The sequence below is a fragment of the Zeus faber genome (genome assembly GCF_960531495.2).
Source record: "Zeus faber genome assembly, chromosome: 15".
Classification (NCBI taxonomy): domain Eukaryota; kingdom Metazoa; phylum Chordata; class Actinopteri; order Zeiformes; family Zeidae; genus Zeus; species Zeus faber.
Window position 1 is genome coordinate 30,688,817 of NC_137194.1, and position 25,083 is coordinate 30,713,899.

At 46.4% G+C, this 25,083-nt stretch overlaps 1 protein-coding gene across 1 annotated transcript in view; it reads right to left on the reverse strand.

Annotated features, from left to right (window-relative positions):
• Positions 1 to 25,083, reverse strand: part of ephb2a (eph receptor B2a) — a gene marked incomplete at both ends in the record, with an annotated part of 141,791 nt that overhangs the window by 19,238 nt on the left and 97,470 nt on the right. The gene's annotated exons all lie outside the window — the stretch shown is intronic.

Sequence of the window (25,083 nt, forward strand, 5' to 3'; positions counted from 1 at the left end):
GATAGATAGATAGATAGATAGATAGATAGATAGATAGATAGATCACCCTACTCACACAGAGATATGTCTTAAGGTAATGTCTATTTTTATTTTCTTTTAGAGAGGAGGACAATGCAGCATTCATCATTCAGTGACATCTGGTCTAAAATGCTGCCCCACATCACAAGCTACAAACCCATTTCCGATCTATGTTGGCAGTTAGAAAAACAACTACCAGGTATGGATTTTTTTCTCTGCATTTTGTTTTCTCCCATCAAATGCTGTTTATCCTCTGCTGGGAACGAATATATATAATAACTTTTCCTGTTATTTTCAAGGTCTACAGAAGTGTCAATCTGCCATTGGCTTTGAAATGTGCCAAGCTGAGGAAGCAGGAGCAACATCTGCAGCTTGTGCACTCAGAGAGGGAGGTGTACAACTCCATGATCAAGGACTCCAAGTACATTTGTGAGCACATCAACCTATCTTCGGGTGGTCATGTTCAACCTGCGAGCAACCACATCAAGATTCACTACAGTTTTGACTTTGCTCAACAGGTTAGTACATGGTCTAAAGAAATTATGTAAAATTTGGCTATTCATTGTGGAGAGAGTTACATGAAAGGGGTTGACAAAAGGCTGCAGCAAAAATTAAATATGGGTTGGTCAACGATTAACATTCCTAGGTGAAAGGCAGTCAATGGTGCTAAGTACCCCACACACCCACTACATTCCAGAACCTGACAGACCGAACATTGCTTTTGCACTTTTTCTGTTGATTACATTTTTTCTTAAGGCCTTTATTTATCTTTTCAGGTTCATTATCCATCAGATCCCCTTCAGCCAGGCCCAGTGTAGCTCGCAAATGTGGCCTTTTTGGTGTCTGCTGTGAGGGAATACCACAGCAAGTCAACTACCTGGTGGACGAAGGTATGTCATTCAGCAAAGGCAACAACGCTGCGATAAGTTAGCTGCACCACTTCTTCCAAGACTACGGTCTTGGAGAGACTGAGGTAGACCTTCACTGTGACAACTGTAGTGGACAGAACAAAAACAACTTCATGCTGTGGTACTGTGCTTGGTGTACAGTGCATAAGTTGCACCAACGCATCTCGACTTCCTATAGTAGGCCACAAGTTTTCACCAGACTGGTGCTTTGGACTTATCAAGCAGCGTTTCAGAAAGACCAGGGTGAACACTCTTGCTGAAATTGCAGCAGTTGTTCAAAACAGCATGGTAAAGACAGATCAAACACTGCTTAAATTCCTTTAATTAGCGACCCTAAGTTACGGGTCAAGTTTTCAATCAGACCTCGGGAGGGAGATCTTTTTGACTCTCTCTCTCTCTGAAAACACATCCTTCTTATGATCCTCTAACTAATATCACAACAGAAACAACCACAGCAACAGAAATAGCAGCAACATCGACACCAGCAGCAACAACAGCAACACACATGCAAAGATCTCACCGGAACCGGAAGTGGTAGCTTTTACCGGAACCGGAAAAGTTACTCAGGTTAGAGATGTTAGAGATGTTGAGTTGAGGTACAAAGTTAGAGATATTTAAATTAGGGTAAAAGGTTAGAGATGGTTAAGTTTAGGTATAAGTTTAGGGATTGTTATGTTTAGGTATAATGTTCGAGATGATTAGGTTAAGAAATAAGGTGAGAGATGATTAAGTTTAGGTATAAGGTTAGCAGCAGCAACCAAAACACCAGTTAAGGTATAAGATTAGCTGCACCAACAACACCACCAGCAGCAATAACAACACTAGCAGCTACTGTACCAGCAGCAACAATAGCAGCAGCAAAAACAGCAGCAACAGCGCACAAGCGAAGATGTCACCGGAACCGGAAGGGGTAGCTCTCACCGGAACCAGCAATCTTATCTGTATTGAGTCAACAATTCTCAGGGAAGCAACGCACAGCAAAGACGTCACCCGAACCAGAAGTGGCAGCCCTCACCAGACACTGAGATTTCAACTGTGTGCACCATCTCATCTAAATTCAGTCACGGTGGATGGTTAAGTTTAGGTATAAGGTTAGCAGCAGCAATGACAATACCAGCAGAAACAATAGCAGCAACAGAAAACAGCAGCAGCAATAGCAGCAGCAACAGCGCACAAGCGAAGACGTCACCGGAACCGGAAGTGGTAGCTTTCACCCCGAACAAAGAAATCTCCTCATCTGTCAACAGTGTGTACCATCTCATCTCAACGAAGTAACGCAGAGCAAAGACGTCACCAGAACTGGAAGTGGTAGCCCTCACCGGAAACGGGTATTTCAACTGTGTGCACCGTCTCATCTTAATCCAGTCACGGTCCTTTAATTAGTGTCCCTAAATTACGGGTCAAGTTTTTCATTCTGACCTCGGGAGGGAGATCCTTTTGATTATCTCTCCGAAAACACAACCTTCTTATAATCCTCTCACTGTAATATCACAACAGAAACTACAACAACAGCAACAGAAATAGCAGCAGCAGCAGCCACAAAACAACAACAGCAGCAGCAACACTATCAACTCCAGCAGCAGCAACAAAAATCAACAGCAAAAAAGACAACAGCAATGCACACACAAAGAAGTCACTGGAACCGGAAGTGGTAGCTCTCACCGGAACCGGAGAAATCACTCAGGTAAGTGAGGGTTAAGTTTAGGTATAAGGTTAGCAGCAGCCACAGCACCAGCACCAGTAACACAGACAGACAGACAGACAGACAGACAGATGGACAGACGTCAGTCAGTCAGTCATAGACTGTAAGCGAACAGAAAGGTTTTTAACCTGCTTTTAAAAGTATTCAGTGTGCCCCAGGTAAATGGAACATTTACCTGGGGCACACTGATACAGAAAGGAGCTTCTCCTGGTTTAGAGTTGGTACGAGGGACGGTTAAAAGACCACTGCCTGTGGACCTGAGAGTTCTTGCTGGTTCGTATATAATTAGCATGTCTTTTATATACTGAGGTGCAAGTCCATTTATAGCTTTATACACAAGTAGCATAATCTTAAAATCAATTCTAGCTTTGACGGGGAGCCAATGTAGAGCTCTAAGAACAGGTGTGATATGTTCAAACTTTTTTGTCCCAGTGAGAACGCGTGCAGCCGCATTTTGGATTAACTGTAGACGCTGCACAGCTGATTTTGGGAGGCCGGTGAATAGGCCATTACAGTAGTCCAATCTACTCGTTATAAATGCATGGATACATTTTTCGGAGTTTTGCTTTTGACAGGAAGCCTCTTAATTTTGAAATGTATTTTAGATGGTAGAAGACTGATTTTGTGATTTGATTTATATGACTTGAAATTTAGATCGCCGTCTATGATTACACCCAGATTTATGGCTTCATTCTTGCTCTCCAGGGACAGAGAACTAAGATGAGCTGCAATTTTCTGTCTTTGAGCCTACCAAAGATGGGTATTTCTGTTTTGTCTTTGTTCAGTTGTAAATTGTTATTTGACATCCATGCATTAATATCATTAATACACAGAGAGGGAGTGTATGGGGAGTAGGTCATCAGGAGATAGGGATATGTACAGTTGTGAATCATCTGCATAATTATGGTAATTTATTTTGTGTTTCTTTACAATATGTGCCAGTGGAAGCATATCAAGGTTAAACAATAATGCTTCCAGAATCGAACCTTGGGGCACTCCACATACAATATCCACTTTGACACAAAATCTCCAATGGATACGAAGAACTTCCTGTCCTGCAGGTAGGTTTTGAACCAATTTAGAACCGGCGAGATAGGGCAACCCATTTTTGTAATCTCGCTAATAAAATCTGATGGTCAACAGTGTCGAAGGCAGCACTGAGATCCAGGAGCAGAAGAACAGATTGTTTTTTTGCATCAGTGTTTATGTGTAGATCGTTCAGAACTTTAATAAGTGCTGTTTCTGTACTATGGTGAGGTCGAATGCCAGATTGATAGGTGTCTAAAAGGCTGTTTGAGGTTAGATAGTTGTTAAGCTGAAAGTAAACTGTTTTTTCAAGTATTTTGCTGAGGAACGGCAGGTTGGAAATGGGCCTGTAGTTGGCAATAACTGTTGCATCGAGATTGCTCTTCTTCAGGAGTGGTTTAATGACAGCTGTTATAAATGCTGCAGGGAATATACCTGATTGAAGAGAGCCATTTAAAATTTCTAATACCTCATGTGCTAGGCAGTTAAAAACTGTTTTAAAGAATGTGGTAGGGAGGGGGTCCAGGCAGCAGGTGGAGGACCTGAGCTGACCAACAATATTGTTCAGTCTCTTTATGTCTAAGGGGGCGAAATGAGACATGGCAACAGTCATATTACTGGGGAACTGAAGGGTAGGTTAATTTCTGGATGTTGAGGCACTAATATTCTGTCTGATAGCTATAATTTTGTTACTGAAGTCCTCACATTTTTCAGTGGAGAGCATCTCTGACGGGGTTGTAGATGGTGGATTAATAAATCGATCAACAGTGAAGAAGAGCACTTTACAATTGTTGAGGTTTAAATTTTTGATTTTAGAGAAGAAAAAGCTTTTTTTTTAAACAAAAGATGTATGTCGATGACACTGTTCAACATTCCCTCATAACACAAGAACAATGCAGAGATGCCCCATTCAGCAGGGTGTCATGTCCCCATTCAGCAGGGTGTCATGTCCCCATTTAGCAGGGTGTCAAGTGGCCATGTCACAAGAAGCCATGCGGCTGTCTTGGTCCTCCAAACCATTTGCATTCTACGAGCTGGCTGAATGAAGCAGAGTGTGGGGAAAACTTTGAAGGTGATAATCTCAGAAACACAGTTTGCAAACCCTTGTCATTAACAAGCCATAGCTTTAAAAATATTTGTTTGATTTACACAAGTGACACCTTGTTTTGAATCTCTGATTCTTCACTTTCAAATGAAGTGAAAAAAAGTCAAAAGCCACCAAATGTACCTAAAGTCTGCGGTGGGTCACATATTAGGCGGCAAGTGCCAAGCCAGTTCTTGAAGTTGATCTGTTGGAAGCAGGAAAAATGGGCAAGCGTAAGGATCTGAGCGACTTTGAAAAGGGCCAAATTGTGATGTCTAGACGATTGGGTCAGAGCTATGTCTAAACGGCAGGACTTGTATGGTGTTCCTGGTATGCAGTGGTTAGTGCCTAGCAAAAGTGGTCTATGGAAGGACAACCGGTGCCGCACCCAAGACTCATTGATGCGCATGGAGAGTGAAGGCTAGCCGTCTGGTCCGATCTCACAGAACAGCTACTATAGTGCTGGCTATAATAGAAAGGTGTCAGAACACAAACTGCATCGCAGCATGCTGTGTATGGGGCTGCGTAGCTGCAGACCGGTCAGAGTGCCCACTTCTGAATGCGCCTACAATGGGCGCATGAATGTCAGAATTGGACCATAGAGCAGTGAAAGAAGGTGCCTTGAGCTGATAAATCACGTTTCATTTTATATGGATGGGTGGGTGTGCCTCATTTACCTGGGAAAGAGATGGCACCAGGATGCACTATGGGAAAAGGCAAGCCAGCGGCAGAGGCAGTGTGATGCTCTTGACAATGTTCTGCTGGGAAATCTTGGGTCCTCACATTCATGTGGATGTCACTTTGACACATAACACCTTCCTAAACATTGTTGCAGACCAAGTGCACCCTTTCATGGCAACGGTATTCCTTGATGGCAGTGGCCTCTTTCAGTAGAATAATGCATCCTGCCACACAAGTAGTTCAAGCTGTTGACTGTTGGCCTCCAAATTCAACAGATCTCAATCAGATCAAGCATCTGTGGGATGTGCTTGAAAAGCAAGCCCGATCCATGGAGACGGGGCCAAGAAAGGAGCGTCCACGTCTCGGCCCTGGGAGTATTGACGAGATCGACAAGATCTACAAGATACTGCTAATCCTATCACCACTACAAACAACAATTACAAGCTACAAGCCACACTGAAAGCTGTAAGCTACAAGCCACAAAGCTACAGAACACAAGAGAAAACATCATGCCTGGAGATAGACACAAAGGTCGATGTCGGAAACAAGGAACCTCCTCAAGACCAGCATTGACAGTCATATCTGTGAACATTGAAGGGTTCTCCTCTGCAAAACAAACCATCTTAGCCGATCTATGCAACAAGCAACACTGTGACGTTCTCTGCTTGCAAGAGACTCACAGAGGGAGTGAAAATAACCACCCCACCATACCAGGAATGGTCCTGGCCACTGAGCGACCTCACCGGCAGTACGGCAGTGCTATATTTGTAAAAACAGGGTTAGCTATAGAAGATACAGATATGTCAGACGACCATGACATCGAAGTCCTATCCGTTGAACTATGCAGTGCTGTAGTAACATCTATCTATAAACCACCACCTGTAGACTTTATATTTTCCCAGGCAATCCCCAAAGTACACAGCAAACCACACATCATCATAGGGGACTTCAACAGCCACAGCACCCAGTGGCCTACCCTGAAATTAACAAAGATGGAGAAGCAGTAGGGGATTGGATGGATACCAACCAACTAAGTCTTATCCATGACCCCAAGCTAAAACACACGTTTTTCAGTGCTCGCTGGAAACGTGGCTACAATCCAGACCTCACCATGGTCACAAGTAACATCGCTGGACTGTGTAAAAAGACAGTGCTGGACCCTATTCCATCAAGCCAACACCATCCCATTGGGATCCAAATTAATGCAGCTGTAGTCCCAACCATTGTGCCCTTTAAAAGGCGTTTTAACTACAAGAAAGCAGACTGGAAAGGCTTCACTAACGAGCTGGAAGAGAAAATCTAAAATATAATACCAGCTAGCAAGAACTATGACCAATTTGCTAACCTGGTGTTGAAAACTGCTCGGAAACACATCCCACGAGGCTGTAGAGTTGAATATATACCTGGGCTTTCAAAGGACTGTGCAGGACTCTATGACAACTATGTCAGCATGTTTGAAGCAGATGCCTTCTCAGATGAAACATCTGCCCAAGCTGAGAAGGTGATGGAAAACATTGCCCAAGAGCGAAGCAAGACCTGGAATGCTCTTATTGAGTCCACAGACATGTCCAAAAACAGCAAGAAAGTATGGACACTTATTCACAAGCTAGGGGGTGATCCTAAAGCAGCTCCTCTGCACCCAAAAGTCACTGCCAACCAAGTTGCCAATCAACTGCTCTTGAATGTAAAGAGTGGAAAGAGAGGGAAAAAGACCTAGCTGAACTGCAAGAAATACATCGAGGACCCTGCTTTTACAAGACAGCTTACTATGGAAGAGATGGAAGGGGGAATCTCTACCCTCAAACCAGGAAAGGCAATCGGATTGGATAACATCGCAACCAAAGGTTGCCAACTGAAGGTTAACTGGTCAGGAACCTCCCTCAAACACTGCGAGCACCCGGTCTACCTAGGGGTAACCCTGGACAGATGCCTCTCTTTTAAGACCCACATTGAGAAGACCAAGTGTAAAGTGAGTGCGAGGAACAACATCACCCGCAACCTCACTGGAACAACCTGGGATGCTAATCCACAGACTCTGAAAGCAACCGCACTGGCTCTCTGCTACTCAGCTACCGAGTATGCCTGCCCAGTATGGGAGCGAGCTGCCCATGCCAAGAAGTTGGACCCCGCCCTCAATGCTAGCTGCCGCCTTATCACTGGCTGCCTGAAACCAACACCTACAGACTGGCTTTACATCCTGGCAGGCATAGCCCCACCAGAGATATGACGAAATGCAGCAAGCAAGAAAGAAAAAAAAATTAGAAAGTGGCTATCTACTACCTATAGTCTACAGAATCCTGCCTCACAGTGTCTCTGTGGAAGGAAACACTGTGTGGAAGTTCCCAACACAACAGTTTTAATTTTGTAGAACTTACTCTGGTGTGTGTCAGTTTTCCTCAAAAGCGTATACAGGTACTCCTCACTTAACGACTGCCTGTTTAACGACTGAACGGACTTAAGATCAGCTCTCCGACCAGTCGGTATTGTTTGCTGCGTATAATACCGCTCAGCGGGCATTACCGTTCTCCGTCTCGTTCCTGTAGTCTGCCAGTATTCACTACACTACCGTTCGCAATCGCCACGTCCCCTTACCATGAAATAACACGGGTGATTATCGACCAATTCGCTTAACGACCTGGTTGTAGGAACGGAACTCGGTCATTAAGTGAGGAGTACCTGTATATTTATGACGTTTACTATGCTGCTCTTTGTTTAATCCAATTGTCTCCTGGTAATACTTTAACTTGTTTTTTTTTAAACATAATAAAGGTTTATAGTAATAAAATAATACCTGTCACTTTGTAGCTTTGTATGGTTAAGAGTTTGTATCTTATATTCCTTTAGTTAGTCCAATCGTGACAATATCTGCAGGATGCACAGATTATTTACTTTGCCACACATGGAAAACTGCGATCAGGTGAAAAACAAGGGCAAATTACACTCAACTCAAAGTCCTGTCGGCAGGCAGGCCGATTGGAGTCAACAACGCCACTTCCTCAGGCCAACAACGATCCACTGAGAGCCCGGTGTCCCGATTATCTCCTCCGGCATATTTTATGAGTGCAGAAGTTCACTCGTAATGGCCTTGTAGACTGCACTGCTATCACATGATCTGTGTACTCCGTAAACTTGCATGCGCTCAAGGATTTATACGTCTGTCTGTGGTGGCGCCATCTTGGTGAGGTAGTGATTGTTGATCATAAACTCCATTCATAATACTGAACCGATCTGGATGAAACTCGAACGATGGCATGTTGTAACTGCACCGAATACACATATCAGTCACATTTGCACATGCTGTCATCTTGCTGAGGACCAGGTTGTTGACCAATCATTAGACTGCAATGCTAACATGTGACCTGTGCAAGCCGTCATGATCACGTTGTGATGATAAAAAAGTTTTTTCGAAAAGATTCCACAATAATGGACCGATCTGCATCAAACATGGATGACAGCATGTTGGGACCATGCCGAATACACTCTTATCCATATTATCTGTCAGTGCGGCAGATCCATAAACATTTCATTAACAATAGCAATATGTCTCCCGCCTGTTCGGGGCTGGACCCCGAAATATATAAATAATTGTGATGTGAACCCCTCGTTAGACCAACCAACAAGCAACAGGATTTAATATTCCATCCATCCATCCATTTTCCTTCGCTTATCCGGAGCTGGGTCACGGTGGCAGCAGGCTGAGCAAGGAGCTCCAGGCCCCCTTTCACCCTGGCAACATTTTCCAGTGTTTCCTGGGGGACATCTTTCCCAAGACTAATCCAAAGCTATAATATCGGTGGTCAGTTTCCTGCAATTCCTTCAACTGCAGCAGTCTCGAGCTCTAGTGCTGAGGTTGCTGTGTAGTGTATCACTGCTCGTATTGTAGTATTGCAACTTGGACTACTGGATTGACTCTGCACATTTCACTGCTATTTGCTGATCTGCCAACAAGCTTGTGTTCCAGACACACCCCCTATTCAGGTAAGTCCTCTCTTATGTGGGCGTGCTCTTAGCCAGGTGCAACCCTAATCACACGAGCAGCTGTATTCTATCACCTATTTATGGTCCTGCCCTTGAAGCGTTAGCTTCAAGCGTTGGCCCATTTGTAGTCGCTCTCGTGTGAAGACGCTCTGTGTAAAGACGCACGTCTACCTCTGCACGTCAAATAGAAGTGCATTACTGACTAAATCTGTTTTATTGTTGTCGTTTGTTGTTGTCCCTTGCTGTTGTTTTTTTTTGTTATTATTGCTGGTTCAGTCTTATTTGGCACTTACTTTGTCCTAGCTGGTTCAGGGTAGTACCGGCATATCTGCTGCTAACTGGTCAGCCATCAGCAAGGGTGTGAGCCAAGCAACTCCCTCTAATCAGTAAACCCTTTGTCTAACTTTCTGGGCGTGTCCTCCTTCCGCTGAACAGGGATAAATACCCTGCACTACAAACTAACTCTGAGTCGAGCTCTAGTGCTGAGGTTGCTGTGTAGTGTATCACTGCTCGTATTGTAGTATTGCAACTTGGACTACTGGATTGACTCTGCACATTTCACTGCTATTTGCTGATCTGCCAACAAGCTTGTGTTCCAGACACACCCCCTATTCAGGTAAGTCCTCTCTTATGTGGGCGTGCTCTTAGCCAGGTGCAACCCTAATCACACGAGCAGCTGTATTCTATCACCTATTTATGGTCCTGCCCTTGAAGCGTTAGCTTCAAGCGTTGGCCCATTTGTAGTCGCTCTCGTGTGAAGACGCACGTCTACCTCTGCACGTCAACTGAAGCAAGGACACCGAACAAGGCAAACCTGCCTTCTTTCTCTCACTCCATACAAAATGTGCTACTACCGCATCACTACACTTCACGGTCACCCAGAAAGCCTCGTTATACCATACGCCGATGCAATCCGGGTAACCTCCGATGCAATCCGGGTAACCTCAGGTCCCTGCAGCAAACATCTTCTGCAAAGACCTCCTTCTCTGTTGGCTTGTGGAATTGTTGATCTGCAGTTAACAAGGCAGACTTCATTTCTGGTCATGCCAACCACCTCTCCTTGGAGCTCCTTGCTTTCACTGAGACATGGATTAAACCGGAAGATAGCGCAACCCCGGCTGCACTCTCCACTAACTACACATTCTCCCACACATCCAGACCATCTGGCCGTGGTGGTGGGACTGGCCTGCTAATTTCCAACACATGGAAATTCAATCCACTGCTGCCTTTAAACAACTTTGCCTCCTTTGAATATCACGCCGTCTTGGTGACTGCTCCGGTGAAGGCCTATGTGGTCGTCATCTACCGTCCACCAGGACAACTAGGTGACTTCCTACATGAGCTTGACACCCTGCTGTCATCAATTCCTGAGCATGAGTGTCCCATGCTCGTCCTTGGAGACATGAACATCCACTTGGACAGTGCGAGCTCGGCTGACTTCCTGTCTTTGGTTCGCTCGTTCGACCTAAGGCAGGTCCCGACTCCACCGACTCACAAGGCTGGCAAAGAGCTTGATCTCATTCTTGCTCGGAGCTGTACCACGGACAACCTAAGGGTCACTCTTCTTCATCTCTCTGACCATTTCTTCATCCACTTCAATGTCCAGCTACCAAAACAACCCCCCACTTCCCCACCCATGGTTACTATCCGCAGCAATCTCCGCAACTTGTCTCCCACCCACTTCTCCTCTGTGCTCTCCTCTTCTCTTCCACCCCACGGCACTTTCTCCTCTCTGCAGGTTAATGATGCCACTGACTCCCTCTGCTCCACCTTGAGCTCATGTCTGGATAGCCTGTGTCCACTATCCACCAGACCTGCTCGATCTACCCAGTCGCACCCTTGGCTGACTGACACCCTCCGGACAACGCGCACTGACCTCAGAGCAGCCAAGAGGAAATGGCACAAATCCAAAACAATTGAGGATCTTGCAAGCTACCAGACACTGCTGTCCTCCTTCTCTTCCAGCATCACTGCTGCCAAGAACGCCTTCTTCAACGATAGGATCAACGGTGCCACAGACACACGTAAGTTATTCGCCACCTTCAAGTCTCTGCTTTACCCTCCACCACCTCCCCCAGCTACTAACCTCACTGCTGACTGCCTTGCCTCCTTTTTTACAAACAAAGTGGCAGCCATCAGCAGCCAATTCACTAAACAACTTACTCACAACCTGTCTTCTCCAGCCCTAGGCTCATCGTTCCCTAGTTTCACCCCCCTCGCTGAAAGTGAGGTATCTAAACTACTAACATTTAGCCGTCCTACTACCTGTCCGCTAGATCTGATCCCATCTAACCTCCTTCAAGCCATATCACCGACTATCACCCCGGCAATCACACATATGATTAATTCTTCCCTAACTTCCGGCACTTTCCCTTCCGCTTTCAAAGCGACTCGGGTCGCACCACTGCTCAAAAAACCCTCACTTGATCCCAATCAAGAAGAAAACTATCGGCCGGTCTCTCTCCTCCCATTCCTTTCCAAAACCTTAGAGAGGGCGGTCTCTAGACAGGTTACAGAGTACCTGTCAAGAAACAACCTTCTTGATACACTTCAATCTGGCTTCAAAAGTGGTCACTCCACCGAAACAGCCCTGTTGTCTGTGACAGAGGCCTTAAAAACTGCTAGAGCTGCTGCCAAATCCTCGGTTCTCATTCTGCTAGACTTATCAGCTGCTTTTGACACTGTCAATCATTGCATACTCCTGTCCATACTCTCAAGCATGGGCATAACGGGCAGTGCACTTTCCTGGTTCGAATCTTACCTTACTGGGCGCTCGTTCAGTGTGACATGGCGAGGCCAGCTGTCTGTGCCTCACAACCTCACCACAGGGGTGCCCCAAGGCTCGGTGCTAGGACCCCTCCTCTTTGCCATATACACCACCTCACTGGGCCCGATCATCCGCTCACATGGCTTTTCATATCACTGCTATGCGGATGATACTCAACTCTATCTGTCCTTCCCGCCCGACGACCCCACTGTCTCGACGCGGATCTCGGATTTTCTCGCTGACATATCCACATGGATGAAGGATTATCATCTTCAACTAAATCTGGCGAAAACGGAACTGCTGGTCTTCCCGGCCAAACAAGGTATTTATCACAACATTGATATTAAAATCGACTCTCTATCTCTTGTTCCTACCAAGGCTGCAAGGAATCTTGGTGTCATTATTGATGACCAACTGACATTCTCGGACCATGTTGCCGCCGTCTCCCGGTCCTGCCGCTTCGCGCTACTCAACATCCGAAAGGTCAGGCCGTACCTGACCCAATATGCCACTCAACTGCTGGTACAAACCTTGGTGATGTCCCGTCTCGACTACTGCAACGCCCTCTTAACAGGCTTGCCGGCCTGTGCGGTGAAGCCACTACAGATGATACAGAATGCGGCGGCGCGATTGGTGTTCAACCAGCCAAAGAGGGCACATGTCACTCCGCTGCTCATCGAGCTCCACTGGTTACCTGTGGCCGCCCGCATCAAGTTCAAGTCTCTGATGCTGGCCTACAGAGTGATTGCTGGGAATGCTCCCGCCTACTTAAATGCTCTTGTAAGAGCACATGTTGCCCCCCGGATGCTGCGCTCTTCAAATGAGCGTCGCCTGGCTCTGCCGGCCATACAGCCACGGCAATCCAGGCTATTCTCATTTGTAGTTCCACGTTGGTGGAACGAGCTGCCAAAAATGACCAGAGCGGGGACCTCCCTCTCTGTCTTTAAGAAGCACTTGAAGACCCAGCTCTTCAGTGAGTACTTCCTGTCCTAACCTACAACTACTTAGCACCACCTTGCAGTATTTATTGTTACGCTAATGTTGTTGTTACACTAATCTCTGTCGCAATGTAGCTTGAATGTCATTCTCCCTTGTAAGTCGCTTTGGATAAAAGCGTCTGCTAAATGACTAAATGTAAATGTAATGTAATGTAAAGCTCAAATTAACGAACAACATCCCACAACCACCTCCGATGATTGAACATCTTATCTACATAGGTAATTTAAAAAAATCGACTTTCCAGAATACACAAACTTTTATTAAAAACAGATGACACTTTGACTTTACAAAACATGAAATGGGAAAGAAACCTTATTCCACCGATATCAACTTCTGAAACGTATTTTCTATGACCCGATATTCCAAAATGCAACTCATCCAGTATAAGATTTTCCACAGAGCGCATATCACCCAACACAAAATGTTTAAAATGGGAATCCTGGATAAAGACGTTTGTTCTTATTGTTCACTCAATACCAGGGATAACTACTTTCATGCCATCTGGCTCTGCCAATCTATGCAAACATTCTGGACCAACATCACCAGAAAGCTATCAACCCTTTTGGGTCACAGTATTCTAGTTTTCCCGTCTAGATGTTGTTGTGGTTAGTAATAAACAGTCATATGGCTTGCATGACAACCGCCAGGCATCAGTATTCACTGGTGCGCTGCATGGCTAGGAGCGTGAGCATCCTGGGTGATGAAGGGGGTGAGGCTCCCAACTCCCTTTCTTCTTTAAGGGCTCCGGGAGCTTCAGCCATTGCAGTCTCTGCTTTAGCCTCCTTCTTAAGGGCCCTTAGGGTGGCCTTGAAGCGTGCTGCATCTGCCTTTCCTTCAGCCGCAAAGCATGCTCTCTCAGCCTGCTCTGCCGCCTCGACGCATGCTCTCTCCGCCTTGACCCATGCTCTCTCCGCTCTCTCCACGGACCTCTCCGCGTCGATGCGTGCTCTCTCCGCGGACCTCTTCGCTTCGATGCGTGCTCTTTCCATGGACCTCTCCATTTTGGTGCGTCCCCTTTCCAATTCCTTATCCATTTGAGGCTTTGCGTGCACAGCCTCCATTCGTACAACTGCAGCTCTTGTGCAGGCCGCTGTGATCACACTGACGTTGGACCTGCTAGCTGATTTAAAGGACTTATTGGCCAACTTAATGTACTTGTTGGCTGACTTGAAGGACCCGCCAAGCCCACTTTCCGCAGTCAAAGTTGTACTGCCACTGTGGTCCAGGCCTTCTGCCTGTTCCTCCAAGCCAGGCTGCCTGACATCCTTGCTTTCAGCAATGTCTTGAGGTGAAGATAATCTTTTTACTCTTCTGCCCTAACCACATGAAGCCGTGCGTGGCTATACAGCGAGCTTAACACTCTTCCAGATTCATGAGACGTGACGAGACGTGATCTCAATTTGGTATCTTTAATGAAAGTGGTGTAAAACTGTGGAACAATACAGAAATATGCAGATAAACAATCATTCTCTATGCGGATGTAGATAACCTGTTAATACAGCTCCAACATTGTAAACATGTGAACTAACAGATTGTGCCTTCTCAAGGGCAGTGACCAAGGCTGCTGAAAGAGATGATCATCCTGGGACGTGAAATTAAATGGATTGTGTGTCTGTGTGATTGTCCGTCTGTCTATGTCTGCTCTGATGTCATCCGATCATCACAGTGCTCTGATGTCACAACACAGACTTGAGGGGTGGCTTCTGGGGGCGGAACAAGCTATCTATCTATCTATCTATCTATCTATCTATCTATGTATTTATCTATCGCCCCATTCCCACATGGAATCGGTAACATTGGCAGATAAAAAATATCCGGCAAAGGCAGTATGGCTATGTAGTCATTCCCACATAGCCTCCTTAACGGAAAAGTTCTGTATGAAGTCTGTTCCCACATAGATGACTGTTACGGACACAGTACACAATGCTTGCACAAGAGGTGTCTAATACGCCAGACTAGGCAACACTCTTCCCACCGCTGACTGAGAGAGGACAGAGCCCTCAGCCCCGGACACAACCCAATGTTATTAAATCAGTGTGATAATTTTCAATCTGCCTACACTCTTTCTCTCCGGAGAACAAACGTTCTCCACCCGTTCTCCCTCTCTGTGTCTGCTCGCTCCCTCCAGCTCCCCTCCTCACTGTGGTGCAGTCAGTGGGCAAGCGAAACGTTTGTGTCCACCACACAGTCACACCACACCCCTAACTGTCTAGGGTCTTAGTGGCATTTTTAAGAACAGAAAGAATAACATTTAAGAATATAAAGACCTGTCTCCACAGAGACTGATTGTATGTCAGTTTCTCATCTTTGCAGCCAAGCTCCACCGTTTGAATCGGACCCTAATTTTTCAGATTATTTTTTTCTCTTCCCGAAAACACTTTTTTTTTTTAAATCTTCTTCTTTTGGCTGCTCCCATTAGGGGTCGCCACAGCAAATTATCTGCCTCCAATACCTTCTGTTCTGCGCATCTTCCTCCCTTACACCAACCGCCTGCATGTCCTCCCTCACCACATCCATAAACCTTCTCTAAATATTCGTAAAAACACCATTTTCTTAGATTCGGCTCCACCCTATTCTACGGAAGTGTTACTGCTTCTATTCTCACACAATTCCATTCACAGCCATACCGGGAATTGGCCGGGATTCATACTAGGGTAGGTAAATTTAGGTAGGTAGGGTAAATTTACGGAACGACTTTTATGGATCATCGTCACTGGATCCCTTTCCCATATGGCACCAATACTGAACTTTTAGTATTTATAGAGCTTATTGTGCGTAATCACCGGGTGTCATGACATTTCACTGCATATATGTATGACCGTATGTATATGTATGTGACAAATAATCTCTTGAACTTGAACTTGAACATTGCCAGTAGATTTACAGCTTTCAGTGCAAGGGGGAAAGGGGCTTATATTAGCAGTGTTGGCTTAACCTGTAAAGTGGGTGTTGTTTTATCAGGTTCTCCGATCAGCCACAACACACGACTTTGACAAGGGACAAATTGGGATGGCTAGACGACTGGGTCAGAGCAAATTGCAGGTCTTGTGGGTTGTTCCTGATATGCAGTTGTTAGTACCTATCAAAAGTGGTCCAAAGAAGGGTGCGCATGCCTATGATAGAAAGGTGTCAGAACACACAGTGCATCGCAGCTTTCTGCGTATGGGGCATTCACGATAGCATCGTAAAAGTTCATTCATTTGCCGTTCCGCTTTCGTGAACCGTTCAACATTCAAAGTTCAAAGTTCAAAGTGTTTAATTTGTCAAGTGTACAGTACAACAAAGGTCATTTAGTACAGTAAAATTCTTGGGGCATGACAGGCAACAACTGCGTAGTGGGCATAAAAAGATAAAATAAAAAGGCAACTATAAGGAGGAAATATATATATTTTTTATAAAATAAGAGTAGAATATAAGAAAAAAAGAAGAGTAGGAGTTGATGTTACAAATACGGGCAAGAGGTCACAGTGTATGTACATAAAATGAAAATAAGTAAAATAATCCTAAAACGGAAAGTAAAATCATTGGAACATTGTAGCAGTTCCAACAGCAATAGGTCAGTCTATTGCACAAGATATGGATATTACATTACATTACATTTCATTTAGCAGACGCTTTTATCCAAAGCGACTTACAATTGTTCAAACACTGACGGACGCAGCCATCAGGAGCAATTAGGGGTTAAGTGGCTTGCTCAAGGACACTACAGCATGCTAGCAGGAGGAGCCTGGGATTGAACCTAGCAACCTTTGGATCACTAGACCACCAGCTCTACCGCCTGAGCTACCATCCCCCCATAATATATAAATATAAAGTGAAGTAGGATGGATAATTACATGTAGTTGTGGTGATGTACATTTAATTTACATAGGTGACTACAGATGTTGCAGGTTGAGAAGCCTGATGGCCTGAGGGTAAAAACTGTTTGTGAGTCTGGTAGTCCGTGCCTGGATGCTCCGGTAACATTTACCAGACGGCAGCAGCGTGAACAGTCCGTAGCCTTGGTGGCTGTAGTCCTGTATGATTTTCCGTGCTTTCCTAAGGCATCGTGTGCAGTAGATGCCTTGCACTGAGGGGAGGTGGCAGCCAATGATGCGCTCCCCTGTCTTCACCATGATGCAGCCAGTGAGAATGCTCTCAATGGTGCATCGGTAGAAGCTGGTGAGAGTCCTGACAGACATGCCAAACTTCTTCAGTCTCCTCAGGAAGAATAGTCGCTTTTGGGCAGTTTTTATTGCTGTGTCCGATTGCCTGGGCCAGGAGAGGTCATCACTGATGGACACACCAAGGAACTTGAAGCAGGAGACTCTCTCCATTTCAGCTCCGTTGATGTGGATGTGGGCGTGCCCCCCCCCCACTGTCGTTTCCTGTAGTCCACGATCATCTCTTTAGTCTTGCAGACGTTGAGAGAGAGGTTGTTATCCTGGCACCAGGCTGCCAAGACGCTGACCTCCTCATCGTTGTTTGAGATGAGCCCTAGGATGGTGGGTTCCGTCCGCAAACGTCAGGATGGTGTTGGTGCTGTGCGTGGCCACACAGTCATGTGTGAACAGGGCGTACAGGAGGGGACTGAATACGCAGCCCTGCGGGGCTCCGGTGCTCAAGGTCAGTGCAGAGGAGGAGAGATTTCCCATTCACACCACCTGGGGTCTGCCTCAGGAAGTCCAGGATCCAGTTACAGAGGGAGGTGTTAAGACCCAGGATCCTGAGCTTGGGAACAAGCTTAACGGGCACAATTGTGTTGAATGCTGAGCTGTAATCTACTAAAAGCATCCTCACGTATGTGTTGCTCTTGTCCAGGTGGGAGAGGGTGGTGTGCACTGCCAGGGCGATGGCGTCGCTCGAAGCACTTCATGATGGTAGAGGTCAGTGCTATGGAGGGATAGTCATTCAGGCAGGTGATGGGTTGTTTCTTTGGTACCGGGGCAATGGGTGTCTGTTTGTAGGTGGGGACTGTAGACTGGATCAGGGAGAGGTTGAATATGGAGATGAATACTTCCGCCAGCTGGTCGGCGCATGCTCTGAGGACATGGCCTGGCATGCCCTCAGGCCCTGGAGACTTCTGAGAGTTAACTCTTTTAAGAGCTCTCCTCACGTCAGCCCTAGACAGGAACAGAGTGCAGTCATCCTGGTCCTCCACTAGCCTTGCAGCCGGGATGGTGTTGCCCGCCTCAAACCATGCATAGAAGGTGTTGAGCTCATCGGGAAGAGAAGGGGCTGGCTGGGCATCACTCCTGTTTCTCCCTTTATAGTCTGTGATGGTGCGCAGTCCACACCATTCTGGTCCATACCCTCTAGTTCTAATAAAACCACATTCACTTTTGAGAACACACCAGCTAAACCCTTTACATTGAACTTATTTTGTAGTAGTTCTTCCATTCTTTCCTCTTCTTCTTCTTCCTCTTCCAAGTGCTACTGAACTTTCAACTCCAGTAAATCTTCATTAGTTAGCTCTCCTTCAACATATTCCACTATTTTTTCATTGTCTTCCACTTCGACATTTAAGTTGAGCACATTGGCAAGTTCCACAGTTTGATTTATGACATGGACTTTTTCGTCTTTGTCAAACCCTTCAGAACTCTCCACAAAGTTTTTCAGGCATGTTCTCAATATGCCTTGCATACTCTTTTCTCTCACTCACTCCCAAGCTGAATCAATGTTCTTTATGCAGTGTAAAATGTTGTATGTGGCCCAGGGCATTATCAAGCAGGAGGATTTTTAAGGGAACGCCCTTTTCCAGACAGTAATGCTTGACTGAGGGTATGGAGCAGTTGATGAACCAATCATCAAATAAAGCTTGCCTCATCCATGCCTTGTTATTTGCACAATAGTAAATTGGCTGCGTGTGTTTACTAACCTGTAGTAAACTACAGTAACCCTACTAACCCTACCTACCTAACCGGTAGGTAGGGTTAGTAGGGTTTTACCTGTTGCTCATTGATTAGTTGATAAGTCTAACAAGAAACAGACATACAGTCACACTGATCCTGGACCCAATTGCTTAGACCCAAGACCAGTGCAGCTGCTCAAACCACACCACCCCCACACCACATACTCTCGACACCAGACGGAGAGAAAATAAGAAAAAAAAAGCCTGGACTCTGAAACAGGGTTCTTATACCTTAAAATAATCAAACACTGGACACTGAAACAGGATTCCCATACCTCAAACCAACAAAAATGTCCAACAAAAACAAACTGGTCCCCTTTCCTGGGACCTAGCTCCCAGGAACAGCACGGCCCATGGGCTTCCTTCCCCCAGGGCGACGAAGTAGACTACCCCCTCCTGCAGGATGGGGCCTTGGGCTGCTGGGCTGGCTGGTGGAGGTGTAGCCGGGCTTGGCTGTTGCGAGGGCTGCTTGGTGGGCTGGCTGCTAGGTGGCTCCAGGGTGTCTTCGGACGGACTTCTGTGTCCCTTCCCCGTGCCGAGGAGTCCCTGTTCAGACACCACTATGGCAAATCAGCCAGCAACACGCCACCCGAGTGGCGTTTTCAGGGCCCTCAGGCACACAGACACAGGCGATGGAGTAGAAACAAAACAGTTCATTGTTAAGAGTGGACAAGTTGGAGCAAGCCTGGGGCAGATGGACAATGCCATGACAAGGGCTCCTCTCCCGTATGTGTGTGGGGATAGGGTTTTTACCTGTTGCCCGTTGATAAGAGGATGCTCAACTTAGCTACGATGAACCCAAAGGAAAGATACCCCCAGGGGTATCTTTCAGAGGATGAGCACTCCAGTCGGACGGACTCCAGGCAACGGACAAACAACTATGAGCATGCAGTGTACATGTGCTCAAGTCTGCAAGAACACCTGCGGCTTGAAGATCCACCGAGTGAAGATGAAGTGTTCAGTGGGAGCAGAAGCAACACAGCACACAGGTGTTCAACCTGGTGAGATGCAGGAGGGGCCAGGCCCGGAGTCACCCCATAGTGCCCGGAACCTCTAAGTGTTGTCGACTAATCCCCCAAGCATTAAGTCGGACCGGAGGCGGATTAAATGGCCTGCAGCTACCATGATATCACTGTGGAAGCAGTTTGATGACGATGTCAACCAAATTCTGTAAGCAACGGCGAAGGGAGGGACCGGCCAGAAACTTAAAGCCAACGATCATTGTTACTATCGCAGCTGAGCGGTTCGGCGAGGAGGAGAGGAAAGGCTCTGGAACATCTTACTCAAACAACCAGAGAGCTGTGAAGATCCACAACATCAGGAAGGAGATGAAAGCCCTGAAGTCCCAGCACAAGGTGGAAGGAGAAGAGGAACGCATTGGCCTGGCGCATCCTATGGAAGAAGATCAGAGTTCTCCGCCGGGCAGAGTGGCATCGGAGGTGGCGACGCGAGAGGGCATGTAAACGAGCTGCCTTTATCACCAACCCCTTCAAGTTCACGAAAGACCTGCTGGGGCAGAAGCGCAGCGGGAAACTTGCCTCCTCACAGGAGGACATAAACCAACATCTTACACAGAAGTACAGCGACCCTGAAAGAGAGCAGGAGCTGGGGGAGTGCAAAATCCTCATACATCCCCCTGAACCGGAAGTGCAGTTTGACATGTCAGAGCTGCAGCTGAAAGAAGTCAGAGAGGTCGTCCGCAAAGCAAGGGCTAGCTCTGCTCCAGGATCAAGTGGCACTTTGTACAAAGTGTACAAGAACTGTCCCAAACTCCTACTGCGCCTGTGGAAAATCCTGCGAGTCTTCTGGAGAAAAGGGAAGATCCCAGATCAATGGCGAGAGGCTGAAGGGGTCTGGATCCCGAAGGAGGAAAACTCCACCGAGATAGACCAGTTCCGCATCAACTCCCTGCTCTGTGTTGAGGCGAAGATCTTCTTCAGTGTGATTTCCAAGTGGCTGTGCACCTACCTGACTAAGAACACCTACATCGACACATCAGTCCAAACCTGCCAAATCAAGATCTATGGTACTGAGGAAAGGAAAGGCGGAGGACAAGTTCCGGTTTTACATCGCAGGCACAGCCATTCCAACGATCACAGAGAAGCCAGTCAAGAGCTTGGGCAAGGTTTTCGACAGCTCTCTGAGAGACACAACACCCATCCAGTCAACCTGCACTGAGTTGGATGGCTGGCTGAAATCCGTGAATAAGTCCGGCCTACCTGGAAAGTTCAAAGCCTGGGTCAATCAACATGGCATTCTTCCCAGGACCCTGTGGCCCCTCTGTCTTTGCCGTCCCAATCTCTACAGTCGAGACCTTAGAGAGGAAGGTCATCAACCACCTCCGAAAATGGCTTGGACTACCAAGGAGCCTGAGCAGCATCACACTCTATGGGCGCAACAACAAGCTGCAGCTGCCCTTCAAATCCTTGGAGGAGGAGTTCAAGGTGACGAGAGCCAGAGAAGTGGTGCAGTACAGGGACTCAAGCGATCCAAAGGTGGCCAAAGCTGGAATCCAAGTGAGGACTGGCAGGAAGTGGAGGGCGGAGGACGCTGTCCAAGAGGCAGAAGCAAGGCTGCGTCACAGGAGCCTTGTGGGAGTGGTCACACGAGGCCATGCAGGGCTAGGATCCTTTCCAACTCCTCAATTGAACACCAGTGGGAAGGAGAGGCGGTGCCTTGAACAAGAGGAGGTGAGAGCAGCAGTGGAGGAGACAAGATCCTGCAAGGCTGTGGGGATGAAACAACAGGGAGCATGGACAAGATGGGAGAACGCGGTTGAGAGGAAGGTGACCTGGACTGAGATCTGGAGAGCCGAGCTTCACCGCATGAAATTCCTCATCCAGGCAGTTTATGATGTGCTTCCAAGCCCGTCTAACCTCCACACATGGGGCATAGCAGAGACACCAGCATGCCCATTGTGTTCCACGCGAGTAACCCTAGAGCACATCCTCAGCTGTTGCACTATGGCACTTGGAGAAGGACGGTACGGCCGGAGGCATGACCAAGTCCTTAAGACCATCGCTGAAGCCATCAGCACTGGACTTGAGTGGGCAAAGCAGTTCAGTCCCTCAAAGAAAACCATCACCTTTGTCAGAGCTGGGGAGCAGGCAACCCCTGCCAGAAGAACACCTGCAGGCATCCTGACCTCCGCAAGAGACTGGCAGCTGTTGGTGGACCTCGAGCGGCAGCTGAAGTTCCCCAGCCACATTGCTGTTACCACCCTGCGACCAGACATCGTCCTCATGTCTGAGACCACCAAGCAGGCCGTGCTGCTGGAGCTGACAGTCCCATGGGAAGACCGCCTGGAAGAAGCCTTTGCGAGGAAGCCTTCCAAGTACGCGGAACTGGTCAGCGACTGTCAGCAGGCTGGATGGAGAGCGAGGTGCCTCCCAGTGGAGGTGGGATGCAGAGGTTTCACGGCTTGTTCTTTGGCCAGAGCCTTCAGCAGTTTAGGCATCGAGGGAGAGAGAAAGAGGAGAGCCATCCGCAGTACCACCGAAGCGGCAGAGAGGGCCTCAAGATGGCTGTGGCTCAAGAGAGGAGAACAGTGGAGACATGGTAGCTAGTTAGCCATCTGGACACAAGCCAGGGTCTGATCAGCCCCGGCTGGGTCACCTGGATAAGGGTGTATGATGTTGAAAGACCCAAAACACCCAATGATTCCAGGAACATCACTGATGATGTGTCCAGAGGCATCAGCAGATGTATTTACACAACAAGCATATATATGTGACCCACCGCAGGAAAACCTGCTATCTCCTGCATTTCTAAAATAGCCAGGAGCAGCCAAATAAGTTGAAAAAATCTTTCTAGAAGGAAAATGCAATTTTTCCAGATTCGTGTTCCTTTGTGTTTTTTTTATCTTTCAACATATTTTCAAAACCGTTTGATTTATAAATAGTACAAAAATGTTAAACTGTGGAGTTAAATAAACACAGTTCACTTACCGAGACACTGAATAGCGCTGAACAATGCAGATTTATAAATAATAGAAGAATGTTGCAGAACCACTGAACACTGAACCGATCGATCGTTTCCTTTAGAGCAACAGTCCAGGTGAAGATCATTCCTCCATATTCCATGTGATGTGAAGTCACAATGTGAAACCGTTTTGATAGAGTTCAACCTTTAAATCGTACTACTTAAACACACACACAGAGATCATTGTGGAGGGGGCGTATACCAACGTATAGCAACGAAGAATTCATGCTGCATGCATGCACTTCCATACACAAGCCGAGGATTCGGTTTCACTTGTCTGTGAAAACTTTTGTCTCCGTGTTGTTATGGATAACGAGAAGCCGGTGGAGGAAGACCTAAATCATATCATGGACCTTAATCTGACAAGTGCGATAGATCCAAGTCAGTGTAAGCAGCGTATACTGGACTTCATTTTCTGCGATGACGTCTGTGTTGTTGTTACAAAGGAAGAAGTTGATGACGTGATGAAGTCCGTTGAGGTTGGTGATGCAGATTATGAACAAGTACTAATGCACAAGATTCTCAAGTTTACCTGCAAATGCAGCCAGGAGCGAAAAGAAAATGAAGAGAGGCCCCAAACAGGCTCTCAGAGTGTAGCTGGGGTAGGGTTGGGGTTAGCCCACATAATAACTCCAACAACTTTGAGATATTTGGCATATGCACATTTAATTATAAAATGACACACCAAGGCTGATATACAGAGACTCATATTATTGATAGACTCCACATTTTGTTGTGGCTGAATAAAGCCATGTGTGTGAAAAAAACTCCAAAAACTTTGGAGGTGATGATCTCAGAATTACAGTTTGCCCCACCCTTGTCATTAACAAGTCATAGCTTTAAAAATATTTGCTTGATTTGCACAAGTGACACCTTGTTTTGAAGCTGTGATTCTTCACTTTCAAATGATGTGAAAAAAACTAGTCAAAAGCCACCAAATGTACCTAAAGTCTGCGGTGGGTCACACATACATCTATATATACACACATACATATATATATATATATGCACACACATACATACATACACACACACACATATATATATATATATATATAATTTTACAGATTAACAGTTAATGAGCCAGTAAGGGGCATTTAATACACACTATAAAACAACTGAGAATTATCAATAGGAAGCACCAAAGCAGGGCATCTCAGGAGGCTTAACCTTAAGTCAGGGTTATGTTAACTGTCTGTTAAAAACAATCTGATGACATTGATAGGACTGTTGACAGGTTACCCAAGCATTGTAGTTGTGAACAACAATTCTAAGAGAGAGTTGGAGGTAAATTACATGTCATCAATAGCGACATGAAAAGGATAATCTTATCTAATATTTGTTATTTCTGCATTATAAATGTAAATGTAACAGCTGCCCTTGTCTGCTCCAGTGCGGCCCCCAGTCAAAACCCTGTCTGCCCTTTAGCCCTTCTCCTGGCCACGTGTTTCCCATCTCAGCATTTTTCCCTGGTGTATTTAAGTTGGCATTTTCTGTTTCATTTTAACAGTTTGTGTGATCCCTGTCATATGTGTAAGACTGTAGTCTGTCACCGGTTCAGTGGTCCTATATCAAGAGTTTCGTGAGTCTAGTTTAGCCAGCCCGTCTGCTATGTTCCTGCTGCTGGCTCTCCTTGAATAAAAGGTCTAGATTTGTCACATTCAATTTCATCTTCCTCTCTGCCTTTGGGTCCAATTCCGAGCTCTGACTGGCAATGCACACAACTATCACCATTTAGCCACTGTCAGAAATGTATTGTCACCACTCTTACCTCCTCATGTTTCTTTTTTTTTTAATGGGGTGAGAATTAACTGACCACACCCCACACCCCAACCCCACTAACTACACATTTACATACATATACCCATCAGATCCACCTGTCATTCGGTTGTCTTAGCTTTCACAACCCAGCACCCTCTCCAGTCTCCACCTCTCTCTATCCCTTTCTCCATCCCTTAGGAACCACCAGGGGAATCCGAAGGCACAGCTGAGGCCTGATGCCCTCAAGACTTTTTACCCCATCCTGAGTCAAGGCTCCTGGTGTTCCTT